The sequence below is a fragment of the Chiloscyllium plagiosum genome, unplaced genomic scaffold (assembly GCF_037043375.1).
Source record: "Chiloscyllium plagiosum isolate Xiang-an unplaced genomic scaffold, Cpla_swu_hap1 HiC_scaffold_20, whole genome shotgun sequence".
In the NCBI taxonomy this organism is placed as follows: Eukaryota; Metazoa; Chordata; class Chondrichthyes; order Orectolobiformes; family Hemiscylliidae; genus Chiloscyllium; species Chiloscyllium plagiosum.
In genome coordinates, this window is record NW_028270158.1 from 28,080,971 (window position 1) to 28,094,887 (window position 13,917).

Here is a 13,917-nt window from a genome sequence, read left to right on the forward strand (position 1 = left end):
TTAACTTATCAGCAGCCCATTAGCTGAGTGCTAGCTGATTGAGTATGTGTGCTGCTGTTAATGTTCCTCCATATCTTGTTACTACAAAGTGCACTTAGTCATTAAAACTGCAGGTTGTATGCTCATTTTATATCAAAGCCAAAGCACTTTGCACTGGTAGCAGTCAAAGTGAAATCCTTGTGTCCACCATTAGGCATATTTGCCAATTAAGCTAATTATATCTTTCATATCATCTTCTTTAAAAATAAAGTCAACATTTAACTAATGTAATAAAACAAAGAACTGGAAATCTGAGGCAAAATCAGAATGTACTGGAGAAGCTCAATAGGTCTGGTAGCATCTGCACAGACAACAACAGAGTTAATTAATATTTCAAGCTCACTGACCCTTTGTCAAAGCTTAAACCAGCTGGGAGATGGTGTTATTATGCTGATGATGGGGAGGGGGGGAGAAGAAGTGAGTTGAATAGATGGAGATGGTACCCAGAAAGAGAGGGAGGAAAGAAAAGGAGAAGCAACAAAGGTGATGCTGATGATAAGCCAGGAGAGAGAAGAGTGCTGAATGGAAGCTAACAGGAAGTGTGAAGATTTGAAAATGAGTTAGCTGTGATGGGAGTAGGTAAAGGTCGTGGAGGAGGATGTTCATGTTCTGAAATTATTAAGCCTCAATGTTGAGTTCTGAAGACAGTGACGTACCTGGGTGGAAGATGAGGTATTGTTCTTCTAATTTGTGTTGAGCCTCACTGGAGTACTGCAGCGGGCCGGAGATAAAAATGTTGGCATAGAACACAATGTTGTTTTGAAGTGATAAGCAACTGTGCAAAGTGGTCACCCAGTCTCCATTTCATGTCCCTAATATTGGCACTTGCTTCAGCACTTTCTGTTTTTATTTCAACACTAAATTCTTCAGTGCATTTTCTTGCTTGCAATGATTATCTCTAATTTATTTTCAACATTTCTGGATGTCAATAATATTTATTTTGCTACAATAAATTTCTATCTGGATTTTGCCCTCTGTATTCTTTCCAAAAAATATTTTCCTTGTGTAATTTAGCTATCCTTCTTCCCTTTTTAAATGTTGCTTTCTTCATGATCCAGGTCATGATCTGATTGAGACACTCTTTCTCTGTGTTCATTTTGTGGTTTGGTCTTGGCAACTCAGGATAATGATCTTTGTGCATAGGTCCAGAAAAGGAAAGATAATAGATGTAATTTTGCTGTAAGATTGCCAACATATCAGCAACAATGAATCAACAGTTCGTATTTTTTTCCACCTTCCGCAAAGACCGTTCCCCTCTACAACCCACCCTCCTATCCTGGCACCTTCCCCTGCCACCGCAGGAATTGCAAAACCTGTGCCCACACCTCCTCCCTCACCTCCATCCAAGGCCCTAAAGGAACCTTCTACATCAGTTTTACCTGCACATCCACCAATATCATTTATTGTATCCGTTGCTCCCAATACGGTCTCCTCTACATTGGGGACACTGGACGACTCCGAGCAGAGTGCTTTAGGGAACATCTCCGGGACACCCGCACCAATCAACCACACCGCCCTATGGCCCAACATTTCAACTCCCCCTCCCACTCTGCTGAGGACATGGAGGTCCTGGGCCTCCTTCACTGCCGGTCCCTCACCACCAGATGCCTGGAGGAAGAACGCCTCATCTTCCGCCTCGGAACACTTCAACCCCAGGGCATCAATGTGGACTTCAACAGTTTCTTCATTTCCCCTTCCCCCACCTCACCCCAGTTCCAAACTTCCAGCTCAGCTCTGTCCCCATGACTTGTCCTACCTGCCTATCTTATTTTCCACCTATCCACTCCATCCTCCCCCCGCCCCCGACCTATTACCTTCATCCCCTCCCCCACTCACCTATTGTACTCTATGCTACTTTCTCCCCAACCCCACCCTCCTCTCACTTATCTCTCCACCCTTCAGGCTCTCTGCCTGTATTACTGATGAAGGGCTTTTGCCCAAAATGTCGATTTTACTGCCAGAACTGCTGTGCTCTTCCAGCACCACTAATCCAGAAGTTAGTATTTTTAACTGTTTGTACATTTTCTATCGAAGGTTAACAAATTGGGGCACTTCCTTTAGAGGAATTAATGTAGGAGAATTCACCAGCTTCAGAATACAGTAAAGAAGGGAGCCACAATGGAGTCTTTCTGTAAATTTCATTGAATAGCCAAGGAAAACAGATACGTAATTACACAGCAACTTGCAAATAGGTGAAAACTTTGTATGTTATGATTGTCTTATGATTAACAAACAAGGAACTACATTTACATAGTGTCTTTTCCAACTTTAGGATTTCTTAAAATAATTTACAACAAATTAATTATTTTTTTAACCGTTCGTCACTGCAGTAATGTACGAATCACAACAGTCAATTTAGGTCTCAAAAAAAAGCAATGTGATAAAACCTGAGTTATTCATTTTCATACATATTGTTTGAGGGTTGAATAGGTTACCGGTATTGTTTACCTTCAATAAGTTACTAGGGAAAAGTCTGTGCTTTTCTTTGAAAGTATCATGGAATCATTTACATCTACCTGACAGAATATCTGCCCTGTGCAAAGTCAACTTGTGCCATTTGTTTGTTTTGATGCAGAAATTTCCTCTCTGAAATCTTTAGACAAACTGGCCCTAAAAGTCCTATGGGGAAATAGTTGTTATGACAATGTTGTTTGGAGTTGTACGATGGGACTAAGCAGAAATCCCAACACAGCTTACTCAATGGGAATTGCCTGGGAATTTGTAATATCCTCAAGACAATTACCCAGCCTCTGGAACACTCCAAAAATTTAATTCTTTCTTCAAGTTGGAGATGTCAGAGGGTTTGGACTCACTCAAGATTAATAGTTACCCAAAGGATGGTTAGAGGAATTGAAATCTCCTGTAACTCATGTAACTAACTATTGAGCTGAAGCCCTGACTCATTACTGACATCCCCATGACCAAATCATTCCTCACCTGACCCCACTGGATGCTTGATCTCTGCTCCAACTCCCTCCCAAACGTGACCAAAAATTCTCAGGCACAACTCATCTAAAGGTAGCTTTTTTTTGTTTGATCAGGATTAGAAATGGTGCTTCCAAATGTGAAGGGAAAATCTGGGCCTGTGTGTAAAGCATGGATTTGCAGGACAGATTTTGGTTGTACCATTTATGCCAACTCTATGTGTTGCATTGACAGACTCTATTTTCCAAAAGGACAGTTAAACCCAGGCATCACTTCACCTCACAGATTGGAGTAAAATACCTCATAATCTTGAAGAACAGAAGTGAGTGTTTTGCCAAATGTAGCTCTCAAGAAACAACTAGAAAAATATCTGGTCATTATTAGTATTGCTGTTGGTGTGCTATATTGGCTATACTACAATAGTGATCAGAGCAGAAAAGCATTTAATTAGCCAAAAACTGGTTCAGTGCCTCATGAACAGCACTGCATAAAGGCAAACTATTTGTTTAATAAAGCACAGTAGAAGATACCTATTGCAGATTCTCTTTCATTAGTTATTGAGAAATGTAATGAAAAAACAAGCTACTTTTCAGATGACTGCGACTTCTCTTTGATGCTAAAACAAACCACTGTGCCCTTTGGAAATCAGAAATATAAACAGAAAATCCTAGAAAGACTCAATAGGTATGAGTATATTCGTGGAGAGAGAAACAGAGTTAATATTTCAAGTTAATAATGTTAAGCAACTCTAGATATCAAGTCAAAAACACAAAAATGCCGGACATCGCAGTGGGTCAGGCAGCATCCATGGAGAGAAAGCAAGCTAATATTTCGAGACTAGGTGACTCTTCATCAGTGCTGAAGTGTGAAGGGACAGCAATTATGCAATAATAGGGGTGTTGGAGTGTTGGGAGAGAAATGATGTTGCGAACACCAGCAGTGAAATGGAAAGCAACGAAGATGTACATTTTGAAAGAGACAACCAGAATTCATGTCAGAGGAAAGAGCAAAACTTCTTCAGAGTGGGCATTCCTCCAAGAGAAGTGGGGTTGTTGTCTTAAATCATCAAGTTTCTGTCTGGAAAGATGTTGCCAATTCTGTTTGAGTATTTTCTGCATTTTCTGTTTTATTTGCCTGTTAAATGATACATTTAAAAAAGTATAAAAGTCTGCTCCAATTACAATGTTTGTTCCTGGAAATTGCTGCAGGTTTCTCAAGCTATTTAGGCCGGCTACCCTTTCACTCTTATTAGGATGACAATGTTGATGTTCCTTGAGAGAACCTATATTAGGAAATATATTTCTTTCTAGACAGAGTAATGTAAGGTGAAACTGTGGATCATTTGTAAAACATTCAGATGATGTATTGTCGTGACTTCACGATCTTTCGGAATGATGAATTAAGGGTGATCACCTGACGATGCGCAGGTTTAGTTATTTTGATGTTTTTTCCCCTGTAATATCAGCCCTGTAATACCACTGAGTGTCTACGAGTGGCGCAATGGTATCAGCAATCTACGATGCATAGCTTGACAGTCTTTGTTTCGGAAATGTGTGTGATTGTTGGTTTAATTTTTAAACGGTCCCTCTAAGGTTAATATCAGAGTTATTTTCCATAATTTGTCAAAGGTGTTCAATATAACCATGTTTGCTACATGGTGCATGACATTGTTATAGGAAGTTAAGGTGAACCGTTTTGAAACAGTGGATCAGCCTAAACCAAAGTATTTCAACCTGGGCACCAGCTTAGGGAAGACTGTGAGGGCTTTACAGAGGGTGCGGAGAAGATTTATGTGGATGGTTCCAGGGGGGAAGGGCTTCAGTTATGTAGATATATACATTGATCCTGGAACGAAGGGCTTCAATTAGGAGAGTAGAATGGAGACACTGGGTATTTCTACTTAGAGATGATTGAAAGGGTATTTGAAAATCATGCGGGGGATAAAGAAACTGTTTCCAATAATGAAATAATCGACAATTAGAAGGCAGCATTATAAGCTGAATGGAAAAGAGCCAAAGGTGAGATGAGGAACAGGTTTATTAGGCAGCAAGTATTTAAGAACTGGAATATTACCTAAGATTCCATTGTGGATTTCAAAAGGGAATTGAATAAGCACCTGAAGAGTAACAATCTGCAGGTAAAGGGTAAAGATGGGGCAGCGGGCCGAGCTCAATTCTTCTGGTAAAAAGCCAGCGCAGACACACTAGGCTGAATGGCATGCTCCTGTGCCTTAACCATTCTATAATTCAATGTTATGATTCTACAAAATTACCAAAACCTGCTAACTCAAATATTACACTTAATAAAGCTAAACAGCATAAAAATGCAGTGAGCTACAAACTTGTAACCTTGTCAAAATTGAGGCTCCTGTTTTTTTTAAATGCACAAAACTTTGAGGTGAGGGTATCTCTAACATACCGTGCACAAATACTGTTCTTTGACACTTCAGTGCATTTTTCATCACAAACGAATTTCCTTTAAAACTGAAACTTAGAAATAACATATGGATACTTAATTTTTAGCCTTCATCATAAAAATAGATGCCCGGTTATAATCCAAACACTAATAAAAAATTTGTATGCAGTTATTGTGGTTATGTTTGTATTTGTATATATTTGTATAATATTTGGATATATATCATAAACCTCTCAGGAATCACATGGTAATATTATCTTCTATGTTTGTGTAGATGTGTAGGAAACTTTGACACATCAAAGCAAAATTAGAAGAATTTATCAATAGAAACATAGGAACTAGAACATAGGAGCAGGAGGAAGCCATTCGGCCCTTCGAGCCTGGTCCGCTATTCATCACGATCATGGCTGATTAACCAATTCCATAGCCTAATCCTGCTATCTCCCTATAACCTTTGATCCCATTTGCCCCAGGTGCTATACCTAGCCAACTCTTGAATACATTCAACGTTTTCACATCAATTACTTTCTGTGGTAATAAATTCCACAGGCTTACCATTCCTTGGGTTGAGAAATGTCTCCTTATCTCCATCCTAAATGGTCCATTCCACATCCTCAGAGTGTGATCCCTCATTCTGGACACACCCACCATCAGGAACATCCTCCCTCCATCTACCCTGTCTAATTCTGTCATAATTTTACAAGATCCCCCTTTCTCTCTGAACTCCAGTGAAAACAATCCTAACCTAGTCAATGTCTCCTCATGTGTCAGTCCCTCCATCCCTGGAATCAGCCTGGTAAACCTTTGCTGCACTCCCTCTGTAGCAAGAGCATCCTTCCTCAGAAATGGAGACTAAAACTGCACACAATATTCTAGGCCTCACCAAGGCCCTGCATAACTGCAACAACATATCCTTGCTCCTGTATTTGAGACCTCTCGCAATGAAGGCCAACATACTTTACCGCCTGCTGCACCTGCATGCTTACCTTCAGCAACTGGTGCACAAGGACACCCAGGTCCCATTGCACATTCCCTTCTCCCAAATTATAGCCATTCAGGTAGGGATCTGCTTTCTTGTTTTTGCTTCCAAAATGAATAACCTCACATTTATCCAAATTATACCACATCTGCCGTTGACTTGCCCGCTCACCCAACCTGTCCAGATCATGCTGAAGGACTTATGCCACACCAGAAACGCCCCAAGCCTCCCCCCTCAATACAGCCTCCCCTCATTCTGCACACCACACACCCCCAAGACCTCTGCATCCTCGTCACAATTCACCCTCCTACTCAACTTGCTATCATCTGCAAACTTTGAGATGTTACATTTGTTGTCTCATCCAAATCATTAATATATTTTGTGAATAGCTGGGGTCCTCATACTGATCCCTCGTACCAATCCCATTGTTTATTTCTTGGCAATTTGAAAAGGACCTATTAATTCCTACTCTTTGTTTCCTCGCTGCCAAACAGTTTTCTATCCATCTCAATACACTTCCTCCAATCCCAGGTGCTCTAATCTTGCACAATAATTTCTTGTGCGGGACTTTGTCAAATGCTGTTTGGAAGTCCAACTATACCATATCGACTGGCTCCCTTTGTCAGCCAGTCTACTAGTGACATCTTCATAGAATTCCAATAGATTTGTCAAACATTATTTCAGCTTCATAAATCTATGCTGACTCTCTGATTCTGCCACTGCTTTCTAAATGTTCCGCTATAAAGTCCTTGAAATGGATTCAAGAATTTCCCCACTACCAATGTAGGCTTACTGGTTTATAATTCCCTGGTTTCTCTCTACCTCCCTTTTTGAATACTGGAGTAATGTTAGCTACCCTGCAATATGCAGGGACTCTTCCAGAGTCTACATAATCCTGGAAGATGACCACCAATGTATCCACTATTTCTAGAGACACTTCCTTAAGTACTCTGGGATGTAGATTATCAGACTTTGGGGATTTATCTGCCTTCAATTTGCTTAATTTTCCCAGCACCATTTCTCCACTAACATTGATCTCCCACAGTTCTTTCCACTCACCAAATCTTGCATTCTCCAACATTTTTGGTATCTGATTTGTGTCTTCAATAAACACAATAATTACCAACCCCATTAAATTTTAGGCACAATCATACAACTAAAGCAATAATTTATTAGATACTGCAGTATTTAAATTGATACAAGACAAAAAGCATCGTTTATCAAAAGTTTGTTTTTCAAAATAACTGACACACTCGTTTATACATGAAAATTCAGCATTCTAAAAACACCTTCCACAGACAGTGAAGTCACAGGTAATGTGCTTCCACTGCATCTTCACAAATTTGGAATAAATTGATGATGCTGTTATTGCCTGTTTTACTGCCTATTAGATTTAAATTTAATAAGTTACCCACTATTCAAACATAATAGCATCTACTACATTTTTTTGCACAGTAGTTCCTGAAGACATGTGGTCTAAAGCTACCACCTTCACTATCTCAGTGGACTCATGTCTTTCCAGATCCTAGTTATAAGTTTTCCTTTGCTAATAGGTTTTAAACTTTTCCTTCCTCTTACCAATCCTTTCTCTTCCACTACAAGTCACCTTCTCTCCCAATACTCCCAGTTGCAGACTTCCTGTCTGTCAGTAGCCCCCTTAAAGATTCCCTGTTCTCCCCCCTTCCGCCACCAAGTCTCTTTGCGGTCATCCTGCCCCACCTAATCCCCTCGCATCTTTCCTTTCCTCCCAAACTCTCTGGATCCCAGGAGCAGACAGTCACCGTGGCAAAATTGCGGTGCTGCAAGACCCTACCCAACATCAGCAAAAAGGCTGCACCCAACCTTAACTTTCACTTTTAGCTCTGCCCTCTCAAACAAGTAATTTGAAGGTTCAAGAATGTAAAGTTCACCTGAACATGTTGAAAAGCTCAGGCATTAGAGACAAAGGATTGTCCACCTTGAGGCATATCTCTGCAACCTGCAAGGATTTGAATGTCTCCTGTGGGGCCATCCATGTACCAGTGACTCCATCAGTTAAACAGTTCCAAAAAAGGCAGAATATCTAAGATTGACAACACCCTTTATACAATATTTATGATTCAATACATCATATTTGCTCTGTGGAGGTGGGAGATAGTGCTTGTGACATACTAAAGAAATCAATATTACTTTCTTGTAAATAAGCTGGTTGTTTGAAAAATATCTGAAGCATTTGAGTGCACTTGCATGATTGTTGATTGGTAGCTGTAACCATGGCAACCACCCCCTTGCTGTGATTGTTCTAAAGCAGCTACAAAAAAAACTGTACCAAGGTGAATCAGCTACTTCATTCTCATTAGCACAAAAGTTCCACAAATATATTGTGGAATAGTGTTCAAGAAACTGCCAAACATTATATTCACTTGTGAAAGATTGTATAACTTGTTCACGACTTAGTTGGTGGTGAGTAATAGTCTTGCAGATTGCTCCACGGCTGTTCTTCCTCCTTGGCATCTGTACTCGTCTACATGACAAGTAATTAATTGTCTGTGACATACTTTAAGGTATTCCTGAGGTGAAACAAGGTGCTAAAGAAAAAGACATTCCTGGAATAGATATCAATCACAAACGAGACAAATGTCCAATTTCCATTTGATTTGCTAAAACATTTCTGCTTCAACCAATGGCCAGACAAGTCTTTTGCAGCACCATTAATTTGTAAGTTAACTCTTCATGAATAATAGTTGATGACAGATCAGTTGTTAGTTTTAAGTCTGAGGCAGATAAGATTTTGTCAAGCAAAGGTATTAAGAGATGTGGACCTAAGGCTAATATATACAGGTAGGCTACAGATCAATTGTGATCTCATTAAATTTCAGTACAGGCTCAAGTAGCTGAATGGCCAACTCCTGTTCCTACATCATACAGTTCATTGCAGGCACACCCTTTAGCTTACTTCTTCTTAAGTTTTCTTCAAAGTTCACATTGTTAGTCATGCTGCATCAACAGGAGAAGCAGGGTTAATCTGCAATTCTTCTTCAGTAATTAAATAAGGAACTGAGTCCTCACTTTGTCCTACTTGATTTTAACCTTACTGCGAAGCCTTTTGCAAGAATGCCTACCTGGAAGAAGTTCTCCTCCTCTCTCTACAAGGATCTCAGTGAGTCTCTTTTTCACTGCACCCCCCAGTTTGTCTCCTCTGCCCTGAAGTTCTTCAGCCACATCCTGAAGCAGACTCACTACTACAGCCACATCTCCTTTCTCAGTGTCTGCCTACAGAACCAACTGATCCCACAGGGAATACCTATCACACTCTCAGTTACCATTCCCCCAGCTCCACTCCCCCCTCCCATTTATTTCTCCACCCCCAGCTCACAAGCCTCATTCCTGATGTAGGACTCTTGCCTGAAACATCAATTCTCCTGCTTCTTGGATGCTGCCTGATCTGCTGTGCTTTTCCAGCACTACACTCTCAACTCTGATTTAGTGACTTGTTAACAGGGCAGTTTTGCACAATTCTGAAATGCATAGGAATTTGCAAGCAATTCCAAGTTGATAAAAATCATGCATGATGTAAAATACGTTTTATTTAAAATAAAAACAAATAGTCCTTGGAACCAGAGTTGTTTCGTTAGAAATATCCTGTTTTATGATTTGCATGTTTTCAGCATATGACTTGCATTTTGGGAATTAAATTTTTAAATGTATGATAAATTGGATAAAAAACTGAGTTTGATAAATTGGTAAACTCCTCAAGACACTTACAATTCAAAGTGTCCATATGATCCATGTTTACTTAAAGGGTTATGAGTTAGAGGTGTGAAACCAATAATCAATAGTGGTCCTCTCTTAGCTTTGTAATGTAAGAGATTAGCTTTGTAATGATTCTGGAATGACATGGATAAGAATTGTCCATGTCATTCCAGAATCAAGAGATGCTTTGACATTGAAGTTAATTAATTTGGATCTCTATCTCAATCTCTCTCTAGCATCCCATCTGTACCATATTACCGTGGGCTAGACTGAAGGGAAGCATTGTTTGATTTAAGGTTTTATCTTTGCGATTTCTCACGTAAACTGGATTCTGAGAACAGGTGCAGAGAGAAATCTACCAGCTGTTGCAGTTGAAGACTTGTTCGAGAGCTGTGGTCCAGCTGTAGGCCAATAACAGAGGATTATCAGAAAGCCGAATGGGTGTTTTCTGATGTGGAGTCACTGAACAAGAGTTCAGTGATGTCCACGGTTGAACTAGGAAGTCCACAAATATGAGGTACTTGAATTTAAATGGACACCTCTTTCCTTGTACAGTCGATTCTCATTGAAACTTACTGATGGTAGTTGACCAAATTCAAGGTATCTTCTTCCATCAAAAGTAAAATATTGCAAATGTTGGAATTCTGAAGTGAAAGCAAGAAGAGAGTCCTGGAAATACTCAGCCGATCTGGCAGCATCTGTGGAGAGAAAAACAGTTAACATTTCAATTAAGATTCCATCACAATAAGGAAAGATTGGACATTTAATAGCCCTTTTTTTTTAGCACTTGCAATGCTAAAGTGGTGATGCTGTAAAGTTTGCACTACTGAGGTTCTCATTGACACCACAACTTCTGACAATCTCACTTATTTTGAAATCCAAATATTGTGGTTGAATGGACTCTGGAGGAGTCCATAATGAAGTTTCTGCTCGGACCTATTACTTGAAAGTTGAGCTAATTGGCCAGTGGTTAGACGAAGTTTTACTCTTTGTTTTCAATGACTGTCTCTAGCAGGCACAGAGCTGGAGGCACATGGTTAGAAGAATGATCTCGTAGTGTGAACTGGGGACAGAAGCTTGGGGAAGACTGAAATATAAAGGAAAACAAAGGTGCAGTTAAGCTGGGGATGGAAACAGGGACTGTTGGGGATTGAGATGCCAGTTAGAGGACTGTAAGTAAAATTTGTACACAGTTACATTAATATTATCAAATAAGTAATACCAAAAATAGGCACTTGCGTTGTGACAATGTATTTATATTTATGAAAAACTGAAAGGTATTGAACTTTTTGTATACTTTCTGGATTAATCAGGATTTATATTAAGGGAGTAAGGAAATTATGTTATTTCTTGGAAATGAGGTCAACAGTTGAACATGAACTGTCATTCACCTATCAATTATAGAGAGTAAAGTGACTTTGGAAAAAGAACCAAAGGTTTTAGAGAGATAAGAGATAAGGTTTATTGCTCTTCATTGTTGGAAAATTGACTTTGGAAGACATTATAGGGCCCCTGTACAAATGGTTGCCTAAAACCCTTTTCTGGTCTAAATTTCTGTTTCAAATACCCAGGGAGTCAGAAGGAAGAAAACTTCCAAAACTTGCAGTAAACTCCAAGTCTCTGTTTCTTAGCTGAATTAATCAGGACCCTGATATAGTTTCCACATCACAGGATTTTGGCTGCATCATAAACTCTGAGAGGATGAACTGTAAACAGTTTCCAAAGATTTGGAACCAGCTTGATTTCCATCAAAACTGAAGCTTGCTTAGAAGGTCTTCCATTGCTCTATGGCTGTGGGTAATTCAATTTTATCAACTAGAAATCCAGTGTACAGTAAAAATCAACCAAAATCTATTTTTTTTTTGTTTTTTACACTATTGGCCAATAAGGATGAGTTTCCTTTGTCCCTTGCAAACTGTAATTTTTCCAGGGTCCTTGTTATCTTGTGTTTTCTGAGTATGTTCATGTTGGATTGAAAAGGGGATATTATTCTAATTTTCAATGAGAGCTCAGATGTTAACAAGTTTTCTACTTGTTTTAGAAATAATATGTGTCTCATAATAAATTGGCATTTCTGAGTTCACTAAAAGAATCTGGAGAAAGTCTGTTTTATTCTGGATAGCAATTTCAAAAGGAAAACAATTGGCCATTTTATTGATTAAATCAAAATATTTATACAAATGGTATGACTCATGGACAGATGGGGCTTGATTACCAGTTTATTCCTCTCATCACAATCATAATTTCGTAGTGTGGAACTTGAGTATTGCTGAAAATAAGAGACATTCTGTTGAACCTATGAGAACTTAAGAAATATGGACAGGAGTAGGCCATTTGGTCCCTTGAACCCTATTTGCCATTCATTAGGATCATAGCTGATCTGACATTCCTCACATTCATTTTCCTGCATTTTCTCCATAATCCTTTGTTCTCCAACTAATCATAATCCATCTATCTCAGCCTTAAATGTACGCAAGGAATCTGTCCCACTGCTCTCTGCGGAAAGGAGGTCTCAATCCTATCAGAGAAGAAATTCCTCCTCATCTGTCTTAAATTGGTACCCCTTCATTCTGGGAGTATGTCCAGACTCTCCCAGGAGAGGGAAGATTCTCTCAGCATTTAACCTGTTAAGACCTTAAAGATTCCTATATGTCTTAATGCGATCACCTCTCATTATTTCAAATCCAATGAGTAGAGTCCCAACCTGTTTAGCCTTTGCTCTTCAGACAATCCCTCCATACCAGGGATCATCCTAGCAAACCTTTCTTGAATGAAATGCTATCTTTCCTCAAATGAGAGGACCAAACTGCTCACAGTACTCCAGATGTGGTCCCATGGACACCTTGCACAGTTGTAGTAAGATTTCCCTACTCTTATACTTCAACCCTATCCTTGAAATAAGGGTCAGCATTTCATTAGCCTGCCTGATTACTTGCTGCACCTTTGTGTTAGCTTTCTGTATTTCATGCACAAGTACCACTAAGTCCCTTGCGTTGCAGCTTTTTGCAGTTTTTTTTCTCCATTTAAATAACATTCTGTTCTTCTGTCCTCCTTTCCAAAATGAACATTTTCATATTTTTTCATTAAATTCCATTTGGCAACTTTTTGCCCACTTATTTAACCTAACAATATTACTGTAAACTGTTTGTATCTCTCTCACTACCTACCTTTCCACCTTTCGCTGTGTTGTCTGCAAATTTGGATACTGTACATTCACTTCCTTCCTTAAGTCATTAATATATATTGTAAACAGTTGTGGTGCCAGCACTGATTCCTGTGGAACCTCATTGGTCACCATTTACCAATCTGAAAAAGAAACCTTTATTCCTATTTGCTGTCTCCTGCCAATGATCCAATTCTCTATCCGTGCCAACATACTACCTCCAATACTGTGGGTTATGACTTAACCTTTTGTGAGGTATATTGTTTAATGCCTTTGAGAAGTTGAAACACAACCCATCTGCTGATTGCACTATATCCATTCTAGTTGAGATCTCCTTGAAAAGTTCTAATAAATTAGTCAGACATGATTTCCATGTCATGAAGCCATACTGACTCTGCTTGAATAGATTTTGATTTTCCAAATGTTCTGCTGTTAATTCCTTAATAATAGATTCCAATACTTTTTTAACAATAAATTTTAGGTTAATTAGCCGAAAGTTACCTGCTTTTTGCCTCTCTCCCTTTTTGAATACGGGTGTCACATTAGCATGTTTTCACACCTCTAGTACTTCTCCAGAATCAAATGATTTTTGGAAAATTACAACCAATGCATCCATTATCTCTGTAGTTATCTGTTTTAGGAGAATGTAAGCTATCAGGGCCAG